This window comes from Lissotriton vulgaris, chromosome 3_1, assembly GCF_964263255.1.
Source record: "Lissotriton vulgaris chromosome 3_1, aLisVul1.2, whole genome shotgun sequence".
NCBI classification, from domain to species: Eukaryota; Metazoa; Chordata; class Amphibia; order Caudata; family Salamandridae; genus Lissotriton; species Lissotriton vulgaris.
Genome location: NC_141689.1, coordinates 91,299,915 through 91,319,799, shown reverse-complemented (window position 1 = coordinate 91,319,799; position 19,885 = coordinate 91,299,915). Strand labels below are relative to the sequence as shown.

Below are 19,885 nucleotides of genomic sequence, written 5' to 3'. Positions count from 1 at the left end.
TTATAGTTGTCTGAATAAGGTAAAATGAGTAAGTGCCTTCTGTGAATATCAAAATAGTAGTAAGTTTAGGATTTTGTCTCAAGTTAGTTCTGTGAATCGGGCCCTAAGATTTCTGTAGTCAGTGTTAAATTTGGCGGATAGGCTCCGCCACATAATTATTATGATGGAGCAAATCTCACAACATTCAATTCTCCTCCAGATTCACACGCCCTGCAGTGTGGTAGATGTTCACTTGGGAATAGTATATTTTTCGAGCTTTTACTAGGGTTTTCTTAATGGAATTGTGATATGCATGGACATCTACAGGCTGGGATAGGATGTGGCCTAATGGCTAGAGTGGTCAACCTCGAAGCAGGGGAACCGGGTTCGAGTCCCGGCAGGTAAGCTCAACATCCAGTGATTCTGGGCACATCACTTAATCTCCACGTGCCTAACAAAACACGCATTTGCAAAGCAATAGGTCTTGCATTTACGAGAGTTTGAGCGATTGGCAATGCAATAGCATAAAGTCTTGCAAATGCGAGACCTTTTGCATTGCAAATATTTGCTTTTTTTACTCGCGCCCATGCAGCACTTTCACATTCATAGAGGCCGAGTCCCTTTCTTTACCGATGGCGGTACCAAGGGGGGACTAACAAGCCTAACAAGGAATTGTAAGCCAGGGTTTACGAAGGACAATGACACAAGGCCATTAAAAATACACACAGAGAGTGGGCGGGGCTTCACGTCCATACTCCAATACTGCGTGCCTCACAGCAGCGCAAGCGCGGCCCATGCTCGACCTAATAAATGAGTATTTCCTTCTGTAACCCAACTGATGCTCATGCAAAGCGCTCTGGTTCCTTCGGGTCAAGTTCTCGCTATATAAAACTAAAACTAAAACAGATAGATTACATTGAATCAATGACTGTTGGGGCTACATCATGGGTAGTAAGCCCCATGTAAATGCAATTTCAATTCAGTTCAAAGCTCAGAGAGCCTGAAAGGGTTAATGTTCACTGGAGGACCTGGATTTGCGAGGCAGGAAGACTGAGCTGAGAAATGACCCCGAAGCCAGGAAACAATGCTTCCAAATAGCAACAAGAGGGAAGTGAACACATCAGATATTCTGCAGCAAATCACCTGGGAGCAGCCAGGGAGAGGCCCCACAATGCACTGCAGATGTAGGGAGCCGGCAGCAAAGGCTACACTAACAAGGCGCTGCCTAATGAAATCCAGCTCTCTGAGGTTACAGCGAGATGGAGCCAGCACCACCGCTTGGAGTATGTTGTCTTTTGCAATCACAGTGTGCAGGTCTGAGCATTCGAAGGGGAAGAGGCCTCTTTCAAGTGGCGTGCGTTTGAGCTGGGCGTGACTTTAAACAAGATGGCGGATGACGTGGTATTGAGGGGCGGCCCTGGATGGGTAGCTTCATGTAGGGGTGAAGTGCGATTACTCCTCCAGCTTCTATCTGTGAAAGTTTTGCGTAGATGGGGCATATATTAGAGGGCCCACTACGTTCAAGGGCATAGGATTTGGAGGGAAACCCGCACCCTCCTTGCATGTCGGCCGCAGCAACTCTAGACTTCCAGCTTGAGCCAGGTTACTATAGACACAAAGGGGCATATTTACAAGAAAATGTCGGAACGTGGTGTAACAGTGAAAGTGGCCTAACCCCAAGATTTGGCAGCTAGGGCTACAACATGCATCAACTTAAAAGGAATTTTCAAAATCATTCAAACAATATTTTATCGATTTCCATCAACACATTTAATATGTTATTTTCTTCACATATTACACTTTTTGTGATTTATCACCAAGAATCCATAATACATTTTCTTAAGCATAAATTCTACCAGCAGTTACAATTCTTGAGAACCCAATGCATTTCGGGACTCACAAAGGTCCCTTCATCAGGGGTATCTGTATTACAAAAAAGAAGAACAAGGAAACATTTTTATGTGATGCCATTATGAGCCTATGTAAAAATCAATACAAAAACAACAGTAGAAATCAGTACATCAGTTAAACACTCAATGTGTGATTTGTTCCAAATGCGGTCATGACACAACATATACTTGATTGCCAACTAGATGTGCATTTATATATTGCTTGGATCACTATTAAGAAGTACCTATTCTACTTCTTAACCTTCCTCTACTCAATGGAGTCAACAATGTTTCTAAAAAAAGACAACTATACTAATATATGTTGGTGTAACGACAAATTTGGCAATGAAAAAAAACAAGCTGCCTAGCGCCAGCGCAGGTACTCTTGCACCATGTTGCAGGGGTGCCTGTGCTGCAGGGGTGATTGTGTATGGAATATAGCACGTTACAACGCGTGCATTCACAACGCTGTAGTTTACAACACAGTTGTTACAACGACTGCGTTGTTACCACGCATGCCATTACACCGCAAGTCATATCAACGACTTGCTGTAGGGGGCGCGCTGGTCTTAGGAATAGTATAATTAATATTCCTACTCCAGTTTGTGCAACAGCAGGGAAGGTGTTGGATTTTAAATCCAACACATTCCCTGCTGTTGCATGCTCCCTACAGCAAGTCGTTGATGCGACTTGCGATGTAATGGCACACGTGGTAACAGTGTGGTCGTTGCAATGACCATGTTGTAAACTACTGCGTTGTGTTTACAGCGTTGTAAACGCTGTTTCCCTTGTTTATGTGCAGGAATAGACACCTTCCAGCACATGAACAACCTTTAAAGGCGATTTGCTGTTTCCATGTGTACTTCAGAATGCAGCACACATAGGAAGAGCAAAATGAATCATATCTTCTCGTATCACCATCCTAAGACCAGGTTTTGCCTCACGCTGCCCCAGCCTTTTAAATCTGGGGCAGCGTCAAAAATCAACATGTGTTGTGGTGGAACGCCCACAGCAACACCCATTGCCTGCCCCTTTGTCGCAGCAGACTGCTGCGGTGTGGGGCAGATTCACAAGTTGCCGTTAAGTCACATTAAGTGGCTTAACGCCACCTTGTAAATATGGGGAAGAGAGCAACGCCACCAGAGCTTCAGAAAAAGGGATGCTCCGGTGGTGCTAAAGACTTGTAAATATGCCCCAAAATCTCTTCACTGTGCGAGAAAGGGCAATGCCACCATATTTAAATCCGGCAATTTCACTTTACTAAAGGGAACATTTCCAATGTGAAAAAATAAAGAAATATGTTTGTGACGTGCTCATTATGCACAGGATTTGCCCCACAAAAGCTCACCAGAGTGGCCGGTCCCATCTGTCCTCGCGACAGTAACACCTTTACATAAATTAACAACACTAGAGAAGGCCTCAGTGAGAAAAACATGCAAGAAACAAAATAGCACGTTACAGCTCCAGTTAAACATTACATTTGATATGCACAGATGTGCTTACCGTTCTTCGGGAAGGCATATCTGGACAGAAGAAAAGAACAGGTGGAAGTGATGTCAGCTTCTGATTTTAAGGTACTGTGGGATTTTGGGCGCAATATTGGCTGTAGTTTTAAGTTGGGCTCTGCAATCAATGTCAGTGGAGAAGGAGAAAGGACAACCCGCAAAGTAATAACTAGATGAGGATGATGGAGGAGGCGGTAATGACCCGATTACTTACCACTAATCTTCATTACTCTAAGGTCCATGCAGGGCTTTAAGTGGGATGAAAAAACTGGTGGGTCTCTCAAAGGGGCGTGGCCAGTGTCATTAAGGGCGTGGCTTTAAAACATGCAAAAAATCTGTGTTTAGCAGAGTGTGAGGCCCGACTTGAATGTTGCTGTTTCTGTCATTGCATCCAGATATGTGATACAACAAGTAGTATCATACCTGCAACAAGTAAGGACTATTGGCTTTGTCAATGGTTTTTAGTTGCATAAAATAAATAAGCTGCAACTAAGGCTTGTTACATAGAATATTGAAAAAGCTTCCATTTAAAGCCCTGGTGACCCTACCACAATGTTGCTGCTCTTGCGTTTCAAAAATAGAAGGGGAATCCAGAAAGAAAATGACTCTTTAAAGGATTTCCCTTCCCCCACAACGCTCACCTGGCCTGACATCATGCCGTAACTTCTCCACTAGTGAGAAGTGTGGGCAGCGCACATCGATGTGCTTGCCGTTTCGAAATGGGTCTCTATCGGGCTCTGTTTTGCACCCTAGCACTTTTTGTCACTGCAGTCCGGGGAAAAAACGGAGGCCTGTGCCAGGGCTCAAAACAGAGCCCTAAAGAGACCTATTTCGAGGCCCCCTTTAAAAAACTGCCGATGCTCAGCACCGGTGAGACCCGGCCCACTTAAAGCCCTGGGTCCATGTCTTACTTGTCACAGTCCTGAATTCCTTCTTGCCGCTTGTCGCTTTATTATTGGGCTTGATTCACACTGCTTTTGTGTGGTTAATTACAGGAGGAAGTGATGTCAGCTTCCGACTTCAAGGTATTGTGGGATTTTAGGTGCCATGTTGGGTGTAATGTTAAGTGGGGTTGGCAATGAATGTCTGTGGAGAAGGAGAAAGCAACTCATGGAGTTAGGATGTGACGAGGAAGACTGGACTCAGAGTAAATAACTCAACTAGAAGTACATTTTGGAAAGTGACAAATAAAAACGGATATTTTCCACTAAAAGATAACCAAACAATTAATAGGTAGTCCAAGTAGAAGTCGGGTACACTGAGAGATGAGGCTGGAGACCCCGGGAACATTTGGTGAGACTTAGGAAGACTCTGGTATCCAACAGTATATTTCGGTAAAAACGAATAGGAAAAAAGTGATGTTCACAAACCACAAAGAAAAATATCCCCACCGAGCGCAGAGAAAAAAACATAAGGAAAAATGACTGTAAAAGCATTTGGCCATGCTCAGTAAGTAAGAACATATTTAAAAAGATGTTACAGCAAACTGAACCTTGTGGAGATGATTCAAAGCAGATTCCTGCGGGGTTTAAGTGATGCCTGTGATGGTTAAAAGTCTGCATATTTGTTTTTCATTCACATTCGTTAATACTGGGGAAGGTGATGTGGTCCCGAGATCACATAAAATGTGTATTAATTAAGAATCAAAAATAACATCATGTATTTATTATTTGATTTGTTTATGGGGCACCGTGAAGCGCTGTGGATGGAAGAACCGCTGCCATAAAGCACTAGTGAGTAAAGGGTCAGAGTGAAAGGAGTGTGTACATGAGGGAGCCGAGTCACCATCATTGAAGCGGGGTGTGACTGGTCTTGAGTGCCTTCGGTGTCTACGCCTCAGAGGACTCTAAGCAGGGCTTTAAGTGAGCCGGGTCTCACCGGGTCTGAGCCCCAGCAGTTTTTTAAAGGCGCCTCGAAACGGGGCTCTATCAGTCTCAGTTTTGTGCCCGGCACAGGGGGCCCCGTTTTCTTCTGGACTGCAGTGACAGCAAGTGTGCATGCTCACACTGCTCACTTCTCACTAGTGGAGAAGTTACGGCATGACGTCATGCCAGCGGAGCGTTGTAGGGGAAGGGAAATCCTTTAAAGACTCATTTTCTCTCTGGATTTCCCTTCTCTCTTTGAAACTCAGGAGCAGAAACTTTGTCGTGTGTCACCAGGGCTTTAAGTGGAATCTTTTTCAATATTATATACATGCATGTTGCTGTTTGTTTGTCTTATGCAACTAACAACCATTGACAAAGCCAATAGTCCTGACTTGTTGCAGGTATGATGTTAGTTGTTGTGTCATATATCTGGGTGCAATGACAGAAACAGCAAAATACAAGTCGGGCAGCACACTGTGCTAAGGGCAGATTTTTAGCTTATGTGTTTTTAAGCCACGACCTTAATTACATTAGCCACGCCCCTGTGAGAGACCCCACAGTTTTTTCATCCCACTTAAAGCACTGACTCCATGGACAGTAAAGCTTTGGAGAGTGATACCGAAAGGTAGGTGTGAGTCTTGGGCATGTCTCTGGCTGGCCTGGGTAGGGCAGACAGAGGTAGTATGTATCCTCAACCCTGCACCAGGTCGGGGCATCGTGGGGGCTGCAGGGGGCTCTGTTACTCCCCTGCTGCCCTCCCTAGTCCCCGAATACGAATCAGGAACGCCCCTTCACTTGATCACGACAGGCCCGGGGTTCTTGCATCTGTTTTCAGTGGCCCTGATGTTACCAGCTGGTGATTCCGGCTGGTAAAACCCACGATACTTTGGAAATGCCCCCCCCCCCCCCCCCCCCCCACACTCTGACATTTTTCTCTGACCTCTTCTCCCCCCAGTCAGAAGTAATCCCCCTCTTCGCCAGGGGCGTAAGTCTCACTCCTCTCTCACCTGTACGCGTGCTCCAGTGAAGCCCACGCACACATTTACCACCTTCTATGAACCAGTGGTAAAAGCGTGTGGTAACCTCCGTGGAAAGGGGACTAATGTGCCGAATACCGCGCGGGAATTCACGGCCGCTCCGTTATTCACCGTTCCGAGGGGTTCAACTCCTAACAGAAATGAAGCAGAAATGGAACTCCCGTCACCCGGTGCCTCTGCCATGTGAACTCCTACCTTGCTAGTATACACACGTTGTGATGTTTGTAGAGAACACTACATAGTTAAGTGGCCGGGTGCTGACTTTAAATGTGGAACTCTGTGTGTGAATCCCGGCTTTACTACCCAAGCAATCGTGTGATTCTTGCCCAATCAAAGTGCACTTTCCTAATCACCAATTCACACCCACCACATTCTGGTTTTGCTCGAGAGGAGTGCACACACCCAACATCAAATGCCTTTTTCTTTTGGAAACTGATTAATTAGCGCCGCATTCCGAATTCTTCAGTAATACGGATTTGTGTGCAAAAGGGAGTTTGCACCAAATTTAGATTTCAGATTGTGTAACAATAATGCACTTTTACCCCCCACATATGTCTGCAAGTAAGACCTGGCAGAATTTGTAGATAGCAAAGACGACATATTGAGAGTGTTTATATGTACGTCTTTGGGCATTGTGACTAGAATGCTGGCGGGCCACGTGCCACAGAGCACCGGGTAGCCCTATAGTGCTGTGGGAGCAGCCTTTTCTTGAATAGTACTCTTTATCATTCCAAGCAAAGGGTTATCTCGCAGGAAGCAATGCTGCACAGTGTCTTGATAGTGACTTGTCTGCCTTGGACCCAATGCTGTCCTGGCAGAGGGTACCGGGAGTGCATTGTCTTGTACACTGTCACCTTCCAGCCCGGGTCAAGTATGTTTAAATATTCAAAACAATAGGTAATTAGGTCACTTCAAGAATGGAATGTTGCTTATCAGCAAACCCGGAAGCTCCCCTCCCAGAGCAGAACTTTGTTTTATCTTGTGTTTTGCAAATAGGATTTAAAACATCTTGGGCCTCAGGTCCATCTCAGTGAGTTGATGTGTGCCATGGCTGCGATTACACTGAACAGGAGTGGGACTGGCCAGTACTGTATACAGAATATATAGGTATATACATCCACATACTGATATATAATGAGTACTAACATATTAGTGCTTCATCAGACTGCTTTGGGACTACCAAAATGTAATGGTCTAAAATAAAGTCTGTGATATTTGAATCGCCTGTCCGACATCATGTTTTACCTCCTCATAACCTTTATCTCCTAATAGTAATCGAAAACCTTTATCTCCTGATAGTAATCAAACACCTTTATCTCCTGATAGTAATCAAAAACCTTTATCTCCTGATAGTAATCAAACACCTTTATCTCCTGATAGTAATCAAACACCTTTATCTCCTGATAGTAATCAAAAACCTTTATCTCCTGATAGTAATCAAACACCTTTATCTCCTGATTGTAATCGAAGACCTACCTCTTGCAAGAGTTTTATGAATCACTAGCAGCCCGTCCCGACGTTGTCCTGGTATGAATTGCTGCCGGCCAGTAGTATATTGTTTTGTAGGATTTCATTTTGATAGCATTTCTTATCTGTGACAGGCCTGTAAAACGCTCCGATTCACAGTGCACTGCTGATGCACTTAAGAGTGCGCGTTCAGTAGTGTGTGAACTCGAGTTTCCCTACTTTATTTCTCCTTGCAATATTATATAGCGCAAACTCGACAACATGGCATGAGCACAATTTACATTACAGAAGAACACATTAAATTGTGGTAGGCACGAGAAGACAAAGGGCCTCATTTATGAGGACTTGCATCAGTTTTGCGCTTCCGATGCGTCACTTTTTGTGTCGCATCGGCGGCGTAAAACATGCCTCCTGTTGTACACTATTTACAAAGTGATGCATCTAAGCAGATGCGTCACTTTGTAAACCTCATGCGCTGCATTATAGCTGCGTCAGGTATAATGTATGCAGGGGGAGCGTTCCCCCGCAAAAAACCTCTTAGAAGTGACACAGTGAAATCTATGAGATTTCATTGCGTCACTTTGAGGACGCTGTTGCGTCAAAATCTTGCGCCTGCCTCACAACAGGCGTAAGACTGACGCAAGCCCTTTCACATGGGGCTTGACCCATGTGAAAGAACGCATTGCTGGAGTTGCGTCACTTTTGTGACACACTCCAACAATGCGTCACTTTTGCGCTTACAGATACGTCAGAAATCCTGACGTATCTGTAACTCCTTGCGACATGATGCGTCATACATTAAATATGACGCATCCGGTATGTCGCAAGGAGGGCGCAATGAAAAGTGACGCATCGCTGTTTTCACGCAGCGATGCGTCACTTTTCAAAAATGAGGCCCAAAGTGATTTGCCTGGAATCACAGGATGTTGAGCTGATGCCGAGATTCGAACATAGCTCCCCAGCTCTAAAGTTCGCAATTCTAGAACTTGTGGCTGGAGGTGTGTCTGTAAGTGTATGTCGGTTCTGGCCATCAATGAGAGAGACCTGTGCATTTTTTAAATGGGTGGTGAAAGAATATGAGTATGTTGCTGGAGATGTGGGCTGCCGTGCCACCAATGTACTTACCGGGGGAGGGTAAATACCATTATTCCGCAACTTTCTTTCCGCATACCATCACTCCGCATACTTTCATTACGTTTTATATGCTTTTACCGCGCATACATTTACAACAAAATTCGTTGTAAATGCATGAATGGTAAAAGCATGTTTTTTAAAATGTTTGGATAAGGTAAGTATGGGTATAGGGGTATATGTTTTGGGGTACTGAGGTTTATGTTTTGGGGTGTTTGGGTATTTTAAGAGTTCAGATATAGTTTTGGGTTATGGCGTACAGGGTAGTTTTAGGGTTTAGGGCTAGGTTTGGGTTTTGGGGTACAGGGGTATTTTAGGGTTCAGGGGTAGGTTTGGGTTTTGGGGTACAGGTTTATTTTTAGGGTTCAGGGCTAGGTTTGGGTTTTGTGGTACAGGGGTATTTTTAGGGTTCAGGGGTAGGTTTGGGATTTGGGGTATAGGGGTATTTTAAGGGTTCAGGGCTAGGTTTGTGTTTTGGGGTACAGGGGTATTTTAGGGTTCAGGGGTAGGTTTGGGTTTTGGGGTACAGTGGTATTTTTAGGGTTCAGGGCTAGGTTTGGGTTTTGGGGTACAGGGGTATTTTTAGGGTTCAGGAGTAGGTTTAGATTTTGAGGTACAGGGGTATTTATAGGGTTCAGGCCTTGGTTTCGTTTTTGGGGTACAGGGGTATTTTTAGGGTTTAGGGATATGTTTGGGTTTTGGGGTACAGGGTATATTAATAGGGTTAAGATGGGTTAGTGTTTAAGGGTGTTGGGGTATTTTAAGGAGTAAGGGTGGGTTATGATTATGGGGTGCAGGGGTATTTAAAGGGAGCAGGGTGGGATTAGCACACGATATGAGACATGGCATGAAGGGCGGAACGTACCACACGCCCCCAGCGTTTGTTACAACCCCAGCACACGCCCACAGCACAACGCAGACACTCCCACAAGGGACTACTTTGCTGGCACGGTTCTTTTACCTTTTAAATGTATATGGTGGGCGTCTGCATAGCCTATGTCCTTCTGCTGCAACTGCCCTTTCCAACGCTGTATTGGGTGTTGTGATTAGTGCTGTGGTTCCTGAGATTACCCGCCTCAAAGGTTTGGGCTCTCTCTTTAGGTCGAGCAGACCTACCCTCAATGCGTGAGCATTGAAGGTGTCTGCTTCAGACCTATTGTGGCCCGTATTTAGGAATGTGGACAGCTACCAGATGCGTGCTTTGACGATGTCATATTTCACCTTGGGAGCGCGCGTCTGAGCTGCGCTTGCGCGGAGCAAAGCCCTTGCTCACACACAGACACAGGCAGCCCCCACCCCTCTGCATGCACGCACGCATGCACACACACACACACAGGCGCGCGCATGCACACGCAGGCATACGGCACACATACAGGCACACATACAGGCACACTATCCCCTACCTCGCATTCTCTCTCAATCACACACAGTCACGCATGCGCACACACATTCCCTCGCGCACACACGCACACACACGCGCACACACTCCCCCCTCCCCTCCCCCTCCTCAGGCATACACACAGGCACGCACGCACTTCACATCAGCCCTGGGCCCCACTCACGACTGCGCTCTTCCGGCGGGGCTCCTCTCGCGCTCCGCTCCTCACGGCGCGTCTCGTCTCGTCTCCTCTTCTGAATCAGGGCTCCCTCAGGTCAGAGGAGCCCCGCAACAGGCGCCACACTCCTCCTTCTCTCCGGCCCCCTCCTGGGGACCCGGGCTACCCCAGACCGGCAGGGCGCTCCATGCGCCGGCATGCCTGTTCACGGACCTCGGGAGGCGGGACTTCCGGTCAGCCGCGAGCGGATTGGCCATCCAGCCAAGAGCTTCCGGGTCGCCGCGGGCAGCGCGGCGGCACCCTCCCTATCACTACAAGGGCAGGGTCTGTGCTCTTATTGAACTATGAAGCAGCCCGTGGATTTATTTTTGGATTTCAAGCCTGCTAATTAAATTGCTGAAGCGTTGGGCATCCATTAACTCACGTAGTTATACTTTTTTTTTACTATTCATAACTCTTCATATGAAAACGCTTTTTACATAATCTGTATAAGTTTTGAAGTATAATTATATTTATGGCCCGCTTCCTCCCACAGTGCTTTAAAATAGGTTATAACAGGGGTCTTATCTTGTTATGCAGTGAAGTCACACAAATAAAACCTCTGGCGCCTATTTTTCTTACACTGTTCTTTGGCCTCTCAACTAATGTTGATGCAGATAACGTAGCTAATTTGTTTTAGCATATAAAACATTCATGGCTTAATTTTATTAATTCTGCTTCAAGGCAAGTTACCCTATCGTGGAGCAATGTGTGTCTACCGCTCTGGTTCTACATACCTTATTAAGCCTGCTTTCAGAGCAATGCCACAAATTGCAATTTGTGAGTGGGTTAAGGATCTTCAAATAGGTAACAGTGTATGGGAAGACCTTTCAGTAAATATAGATTGGATGTTGCTGTCCATTCCTCCCTAGTCGCCACCCCCTCACCCTCACATCCCCTCAGCCTAACATCCCCTCACCCTCACACCCCCTCACCCTCACTCACACACTCACCCTCACCCTCCCTCTCACCCACCCACCCTCACCCACCCACCCTCACACACCCTTTCACCCTCACACACCCTCTCACCCTCACCCTCCCTCTCACCCACCCTCACCCACCCACCCTCACACCCCCTTACCCTCACACACCCTCACCCCCTCACAACCCCCTCACTCTCACACCCCCTCACTCTCACACCCCCTCACCCTCACACCCCCTCACCCTCACACGCCCTCACCCTCACACACCCTCACCCTCACACACCCTCACCCTCACCCACCCTCACCCTCACACACCCTCACCCTCACACACCCTCACCCTCACACACCCTCACCCTCACACACCCTCACACACCCTCACCCTCACACACCCTCACCCTCACAAACCCTCACTCACCTTCTCACCCTCACTCACCCTCACACACCCTCACCCTCACCCCCTCACCCTCACACACATCCGCACACACCCTCTCACCCTCACACACATCCTCACACACCCTCTCACCCTCACACACCCGCACCCACCTCACCCTCACACACCCTCACCCTCACACACCCGCATCCTCACTCACCCTCACCCCGCCACCACTGTCACCCCCCTCACCCTCCCTCACCCTCTCACCCTCACAACCCCACACCCTCACCACCCCATACCCTCACAACCCCACACCCTCCCCCTCACACCCTTGCACCCCTCACCCACACTCTCACACTCACACCCCCCTCACCCTCACACCCCCTCACCCTCACACACCCTCACCCCCACACACCCTCACCCTCACACATCCTCACCCTCACACACCCTGACCCTCACACACCCTCACTCACCCTCACCCCCCTCACCCTCACACACCCTCACCCCCTCTCACCCCCTCACCCTCACACCCCCTCACCCCCTCTCACCCTCACACCCCCCTCACCCTCACACCCCCTCACCCTCACACAACCTCACCCTCACACACCCTCTTACACCCTCACCCCCCCACCCTCACACACCCTCACACCCCCTCACTCACCCTCACACCCCCTCACCCTCACACCCCCTCACCCTCACACACCCTCACCCCCTCTCACCCTCACACCCCCTCACTCAACCTCACACCCCTTCAGCCTCTCACCCCCTCACCCTCACACCCCCTCACCCTCACACACACCCTCACCCCCTCTCACCTTCACACCCCCTCACTCCCCCTCACCCTCACACCCCCTCACTCTCACACCCCCTCACCCTCACAAAATCACTATGTGCTACCACAGCATCTCTGAACGCCACAGCATCACTCGTTTGCCATCACAACATCACTCAGCGCCACCACATCATCAATCTCTGCGACCATTCAACAACACCTGGTTCAAATATGCTCTCTCAATGTTTGAAGCTTTATTACAAATGTAACAAAAACATGTTAATATTTCACTTCTGTTCTTGGAATTTCATCACAATAAAATACACTGAACATAATCTTCACAAAAGTTATTTACAAAACTTTAAGCTATTGCCATTATAAATTACAATAACTTTTATTTAATTATTAACTATTAAAAAAAAATTAAAAGCCATTGTTATTTGTAATATCAATACATGTAAGTCACGTAAATACAACACATATTGCATTACAAATGCTATAGGTGTCACCTTTGCGAAAGTTATAACTATTGGCATTGTAAATGACAAAGCTATTAATTTAGTTATTTTCAAAAACAAAATATAAATAAAAAAATTGTAATTTACAATACCAATAGCTCAAACTTTCCTAATGCGAGACCTATTGCATTGCAAATGCTTGTTATTATATTAGTATGGATAACACGGTCGCCTCTTGAACATTTGCTGCTGCTCTATAAGGTTAATATCACACTTCCACTCGGTTTTCTGTCTGCATTTCTACGCATTTTAGGAAGGAACACCATGGATTTGAACACATAAATAAAACGTGTCTTAAAAATTCAATGTACTATCAACATTCACATTTCCATGGAACAAAATGATGTTGCGGATAATCCGGCATGATTTTAGGTTTTTGGAATCCTCATGCTCTCCGGTCTGACTCTCTCGCCTCAGATCCCAGATGTTGTCAAAAGCTGCTTCGATGAGTTGTTTTTCTGAACCATAACTTTCCATTCATGTCAAACCGTGTACCTGTTCCCGGTTGGGAACACCCAATGGGAATTGGCCTTGGTCCGCCTAAATCAGACATTCTTAGAATGCAATCCTTGTAGCATGGTATTGCTTGATTACTGTGCAAGCTTCGTAAAAGTGACCGGTTCTCCCTGGCTTAACGTTGCCTCCATTAGCTACGTATGCAGGAGCCAATCTAGATCAAAGGATTGCATACTGCCAAGAAAACGTTTGACAATCAGGACCCCATCTCCCAGAAAGAAAAATCTCCTAAACGCCAATCTGACTTCGAGCTGCATCCAAGCTACTGCTAAACATCCCTAGACTTCATTTAAAGAGCCTAGAAGGACGAGCTTTCAGTGCTAAAGGCGTAAACGTTGGCATCACCTTCCTAAAGCTCCTAGGCGTGAGATTACATTGTGAAAGTTTGAAAGCAATTTAAAAATTAACTCTACGTCTGATAACTTTTTTGGGTTGTTGTTGAATCCCTGCAACCTCTTAGTACTCGTCTGAGTGTATATAGCACCTTGAGGCCTTTTATGGTAATAGGGTGCTTTAAAACACATTAACACAACAGACACAGCACCAACCTAGGACACTGCACATGTATCCGAAGGATGCTGTTTGCTGCAGGAGTCCTCGAGCTGTCGCTCTCAGCCTCTCTCATCAAGAGAGCTCCATGAAACAATGACCCTGGACACTCGCCGCTTGCTAAACGCTGTAATGAGTGCCCTGCTGGTGGTGTGTGCTGGGTAATAAATGGGTCCCCGAGGCGGACCGCAGAGCACTTTGCCTGAACACGGCTCTCAAATGGACTCCCACGAAGACTTGGACTCCACAAGATGTCACAAGGCAGGGGCGGCTGGGCATTGCCAATGCTTTAATGTTTTCTGTGCTCACTGTGGGTCTGGGTGTAATGACCGGCTCTGGGTCAAGTGCTGGCCCTGCAGTATGCACGCGGCCTCCAGATACAACATTGATGCTGCGCCCTGGGACATTGGGGTCTGGCAGAGGTTCAAAAACAATATGGGAGGCTGCGAAGGCTCATGTGTGAGGGCTAAGAATGGGCATAAAGAGTGTGTTTGTGAAAACCAGTGGTGTTGTGGTACCGCATCTAACGAAACCACTTATTCTTAGCATCACACCACTAAAAACCCAGCATTACATATGACACAGCGCAAGGGCATTCTGTCAAGGCGGGTTCTATATGGTCCTGGTGTTTCTTCAAGACCAAAAATAAACTAAGAAGAAAGGAAAGCAGTAGCAAAGGACTACAGTGTGTTACTAGGTCCTCACCAGGTACCCAGATTCCATCTTTCACCTCAATTCTCAACAAATGTGGCCTTGTTATTAGACTATGGTCCCGTGTGTTCATTGGTTGACACTCTGGGCCTCATTTACAAGGACCCTGCGCAACAGGAACGCTGCTTTTAGTGACGGTCCGGCGGCGCACACTGCAGGACTACATCTATAATGCCACGTAAAGCTACCCTGCATGGCTTTTCGGGGACTTGTAGATATGGACTGAGGCAGCGCAGCGCGAGTCGCTGCGTTGCCTCACCCTGTGATAGGGAGGTGTGCCGTGGGTTTGACAGTGGGTGTTCCCACGTGACACCCATGGCATTTGACACATTCCCAAATGTATAAGATTTTGAAAACCTGGGGATACGTCAAAAGCCTATGCTTCCCGAGGGGAGGCGCAACGAGGAGAAATAACATTCTGCAGCACACATGGAAAGGGGAATTCGCCTTCATTGATTGCTTTTGTGCAGGAAGATGCCCGTTCCTGCACATTTACAATCTCCCCTAAAACTCAGACACCCTTGCACCATGGCGCAGGGGTGCATGCATTGGCACATGGCAGCCATCTATGCTCCAGCGCTGGGGAACGGGACAGGAACGCGCCATATCTGATAGATACAGCAAATTGCTGGCCTTTTCTTTTGACGGAGGACAGCGCAGCAGGAAGGGGGAACATCCTTTACAACGCAACTTTTACCACGCAATGCCTTTACGATGCAACTTTTACAACGCAAACCATTACAACGCATTGCGCTGGGGGGCGCTCTAGGATAGGGAATAGGTTTAATGTACTATCCAACACCTTCCCTACTATCCACGGGGACTGGAGTTGGAATAGTAAATTAAACTATTCACTATCCAGCGCCCCTAAGCACTATGCGTTGTAAAGGCATGCGTGGTAAAAGCATGCGTTGTAACGTCATACATCCGCAGGAAGGCTTGCAGCGCTGTCCTATGTCAAAAGGATGTAAATGAGGCCCAATGTCTCTTATGCACGGATTCTGAAATATTATTTAACGGCTTCCAAAGTACAGGACTAAATGTGCTTCATGGCTGATGGCTCCTCCGCTCCACAGTTGCATCTGCGCTGTACAAGGAGAGTTGGCCTTTAGGAAGACTCCTGGAACCAGGGCGCTATACGAAACACCCACTATCTTTACACATAGGCAACCGCAATATAGTTTCAACTACCACACAAGAACCCAGGACATGTGCTGGTGCACATGCATCTGAAGACGCAACAGTGCACAAGCCCAAATATGAACCACTACATGGACTAGAAAAAGTCTTAGTGACCCATAACTAGGTAGGATCTTGTGGTACAGTTATTTAGTTGAGAAACAACACATGAGTAACTAAGTTAAACATAGAGGTTAGAAAAATAGAGATGTTTCAGGGGGACTCTAGCACTAAGGTAGAAGTTTACATGCCTTTAAAGTGTATCCTCGTACCCAAACTTACATCATCAACTAACACTAAATAAGGGTGGCAGAATGTCATTTAGTTTGTTGATGTCTGGTTGTTTTTATAAAACCTATAGCTTGAGCATTTCAAATCTCAACCATGAATTAGAAAGTGGAATCCTGGGAATTGCAGTCAACTGTCTAGTTTGCGGTCTTCCAATCACTATTAATTCAGCCATGAGTTGAACCATTCTGCAATGCTGATGGGGCAGTTTGGAATGCACATTCTGAACTCACCCTCTTGATTCATATCATTGTCTTAATCCTCAAATAAAACCCTGTAATGTACTTTGTTTGTCCTGAGGAAGGCTACCATGGACTGAGCACAATGCCGAAATGTTAACAGGGTTTTTTCTGGAGTCTGGCCTGTATAGATTTTGTTCAATCATATAACTGAAATTTAATATAACTAACATAATTTCCAACATTAAGAATAGTTATATCATCTGTTTGCCCAGTTCCCTCTATGAATGTGCTTATAAATGAAAAATAGATGTAAAAGGCTTTGATATATGCATTTAATACCCATATGTATTGGCATATTTTTATATTTAAAGCATCAGTCTATTGCATACCTTGGTAGTCAAATGTTTTGAACTGCCAGTTGAGCGACTGAATGGTAGTGTGAAATGTGGACAACATACCAGTAAGAACCACCACAATGGTATTATGCAGGGGGTGGCCAGGCGGTTGCTCTTCCTCTAATTGGCGCACAGAATTTCCTTTGTCCTGCAAATGGAAGCCTGCCGCCTCCTGCTGCTACCCAGCAGTTCATTTGTAAAAACCTTAGTGCCGGGACGCTCATCAGGAGGTAGCTTGCACCAGCTCATTTTTCCTGTTAGCGCCACCTAAAACAGAACCAACTACTAACCATGAATTTGGGGAGAGGATGTGGTGTAACCGCCAGAGTTGCCAACTTTATATCTGGGGAATCAGGTTCGCGTCTCGGCGTCTTCTCAACATCCTGTGATTCTGGGAAAATCACTTTATCTCCCTGTAAATTAATGTGTCATTAACTGGTGCACATGAAAAGCTCTGGTGTTGATGAGTTCGTGGCAGGGCTGAGTACTGGAATGCACCGGCTCAAATTAAGGACTGCTTATACCTCAACTAGAGAGGACAGATAGAAGAATACAATGTGTAGTATGGCAGTCTATCACTTTCATCTAGACAGATCACCTTGGACTGGACATTTCTTGCCCAGGTACCCCAAAATCCTTAATCCGACACTAAAACAAGCATCTATATGGGTATGAACTACCCATATAGAGGCTTGTCTCACCTACCCCCGCCATATCTTCTTACGTGCTGCTAAAGTGAAGTAAACATGGAGATGTAGGGGACAATTTCTGTACCCTCAACACTGGACCCACCGTCAGGAGTCACCAGAGCCCATTTAGGCCAGGCTCTGGCAGGTGCAACCATACTTTGGACACACTGCAGTTTGACCATTGGAGCCTTTGGCAGTCCGGTGATTAAGGCCCTGGCATCATTAAGCTTAGATTTTTTATTTTTACCAAACTTTATTGGGCATTTATGAATCATGAAACATGAAGATATAAACAATTACATGGGTATATGTTCAGTTATAAGTATTCTCCTGGCAAACATTCCAGTACAATGTAGGCAGCATCTGTGCTCGGTTGGTACTTCTTCAAGAGTTGTAATGGCTATAATACTTGGAGCACGTTCTAAAAACACATATAATATCCACTTCATCTACTCACTCTATGCCAAGTGGCAACGCTCTCCCTCCCCTTCCCTAACCCCCCCCCCCCTGACCTCCCCCCACCAGGCGTGTCTTAAATTACTGTGCCTAAACGTCCGTCTCAGGTAAGTTTAGAATTAATGAATGCACCAGTTATACTTATGTGATGTTTTTTTCTCTTTGTTAAGTAAGTTTTAGCTGTCAGGGACTGGGACAAGCAGATAAAACCACTGAGTTGATGGAGGCTTCAACATTGAAGTTTGCGTTCCAGAGCACCCCAAATATTTTGCACTTTTAGCAAAAGATGTTGGGGGCCAAATAACTCGGAAGGTATGGGGGCTTACACCAATCCAGGCCGCGCTATATAATTATGCACCAAATCTTTGGGCTGATGGCACTCATCCCTCCAGACACGCCCCCTTTGCATACATTAACCGGGGATCAGTTGTTTGCAATGCAAAGCCTTTCTCCCAGTGGGGCTGCGTCTACTATCGGTGTAAAGTTGCTTTTGTGTGAACATGTAAATAGCGTTGCAGGTTTAGCAACACGAGGCCCTATTGCTCGGCTCAGTACATTGTGGGGCATATTACCGAGAAGTGCGTAAGAAAACGCACAACGCACATTCCCATATCGCTGGCTATCGCCGGATTTTTTCGCCGTGATAGCGCGCAATTATCAATGCGCATCACGTAGGCGAAATGAAATCCGGCGATAGTCGGCGATATGGCACATTAGCGCATAAAAACAAACGTTGTTTTCATGCGCTAATGTGTGCATTATTAATATGGGGGGGTGGAATCAGGGTTATGATCCACACCCCCATGTTATCAATGCCCTAACACCTGGTCAGAGCAGGCGTTGGGAGACCTGCAATAAACAAGTTTATCGCAGGTCTGCCTCTCCCAGCGCCTGCCTTGGTAATAGGGTGTTCCCACCTCCAACCACATTTTACATGTGGTTGGACGTGGGAACGCCCACTTTGCATGTCATTAGCGATGTTTGTCGCCGACTTGCAAAGTGGGCTTGAGCCAGGCGTTAAAATGCCCTTGTGGATAGGGCTCTAGAAGTATCGCCGCTTTCTCGGCACAATTCGCTGAAAAAGCGGCAATACTTCCCCTTACTAATATGCCCCTGTATCTTTCCCTTGCAACTTTGAAGCTTACAGGGTTAAATTCTTAAAAAGAGTCACTCTCGGCATGATACTAACACATTCGATGATGAGGTATGGCTGTTTTACGACATAGTGATTCTAGATGTGGACACTTATCGCGGGGAGTGCCTACGCCAACTCAATGACACAAGGTCTTACAAGAAACTCTCAGTAGACCCAACAGAGCGACTGACAAATGCAATTGGGCATATCGTTGAAGAGGCACTAACTGAAGGGTGGATTACTCCAAAGGAAGGACGATTCCTCCGCACACCCAACCCAATAGTACCATATTTCTATCAATTACCGAAGATTCACAAGACCCAACGCCCACCCCCGGGACGTCCCATAATATCTGGGATAGGTTCACTCCTTGAACCCCTTTCGACTTTCGTCGACGTTTTCTTACAACCGATGGTGCGAGAAATTACGACTTTTCTCATGGACACCAAAGATGTCTTGAGAATATTACCTAGTATTGAGTTCAATATACAAACTGACATTTTGGTGTCATTTGACGTTGAGAGCCTGTATACGTCAATACCACAAACAGGGACACTAGAAGTCATAGAGGAACTATTGTCAGCCTGAGATTTCCACTCCATAACACCAGTCAATGTGATTATGACTCTTGCTACCTTGGCGATGACAGAAAATTTCTTTAGCTTTGAGGACTCTCTTTACTTGCAGATTAGCGGGACTTGCTTGGGCAGCGTTTTTGCTCCTAGTCTCGC

At 46.4% G+C, this 19,885-nt stretch overlaps 1 protein-coding gene across 2 annotated transcripts in view; it reads right to left on the bottom strand.

The window, feature by feature from the left end:
- Positions 1–19,885, bottom strand: part of HSPA12B (heat shock protein family A (Hsp70) member 12B) — a 331,731-nt gene that overhangs the window by 244,351 nt on the left and 67,495 nt on the right. The window lies entirely within an intron of this gene.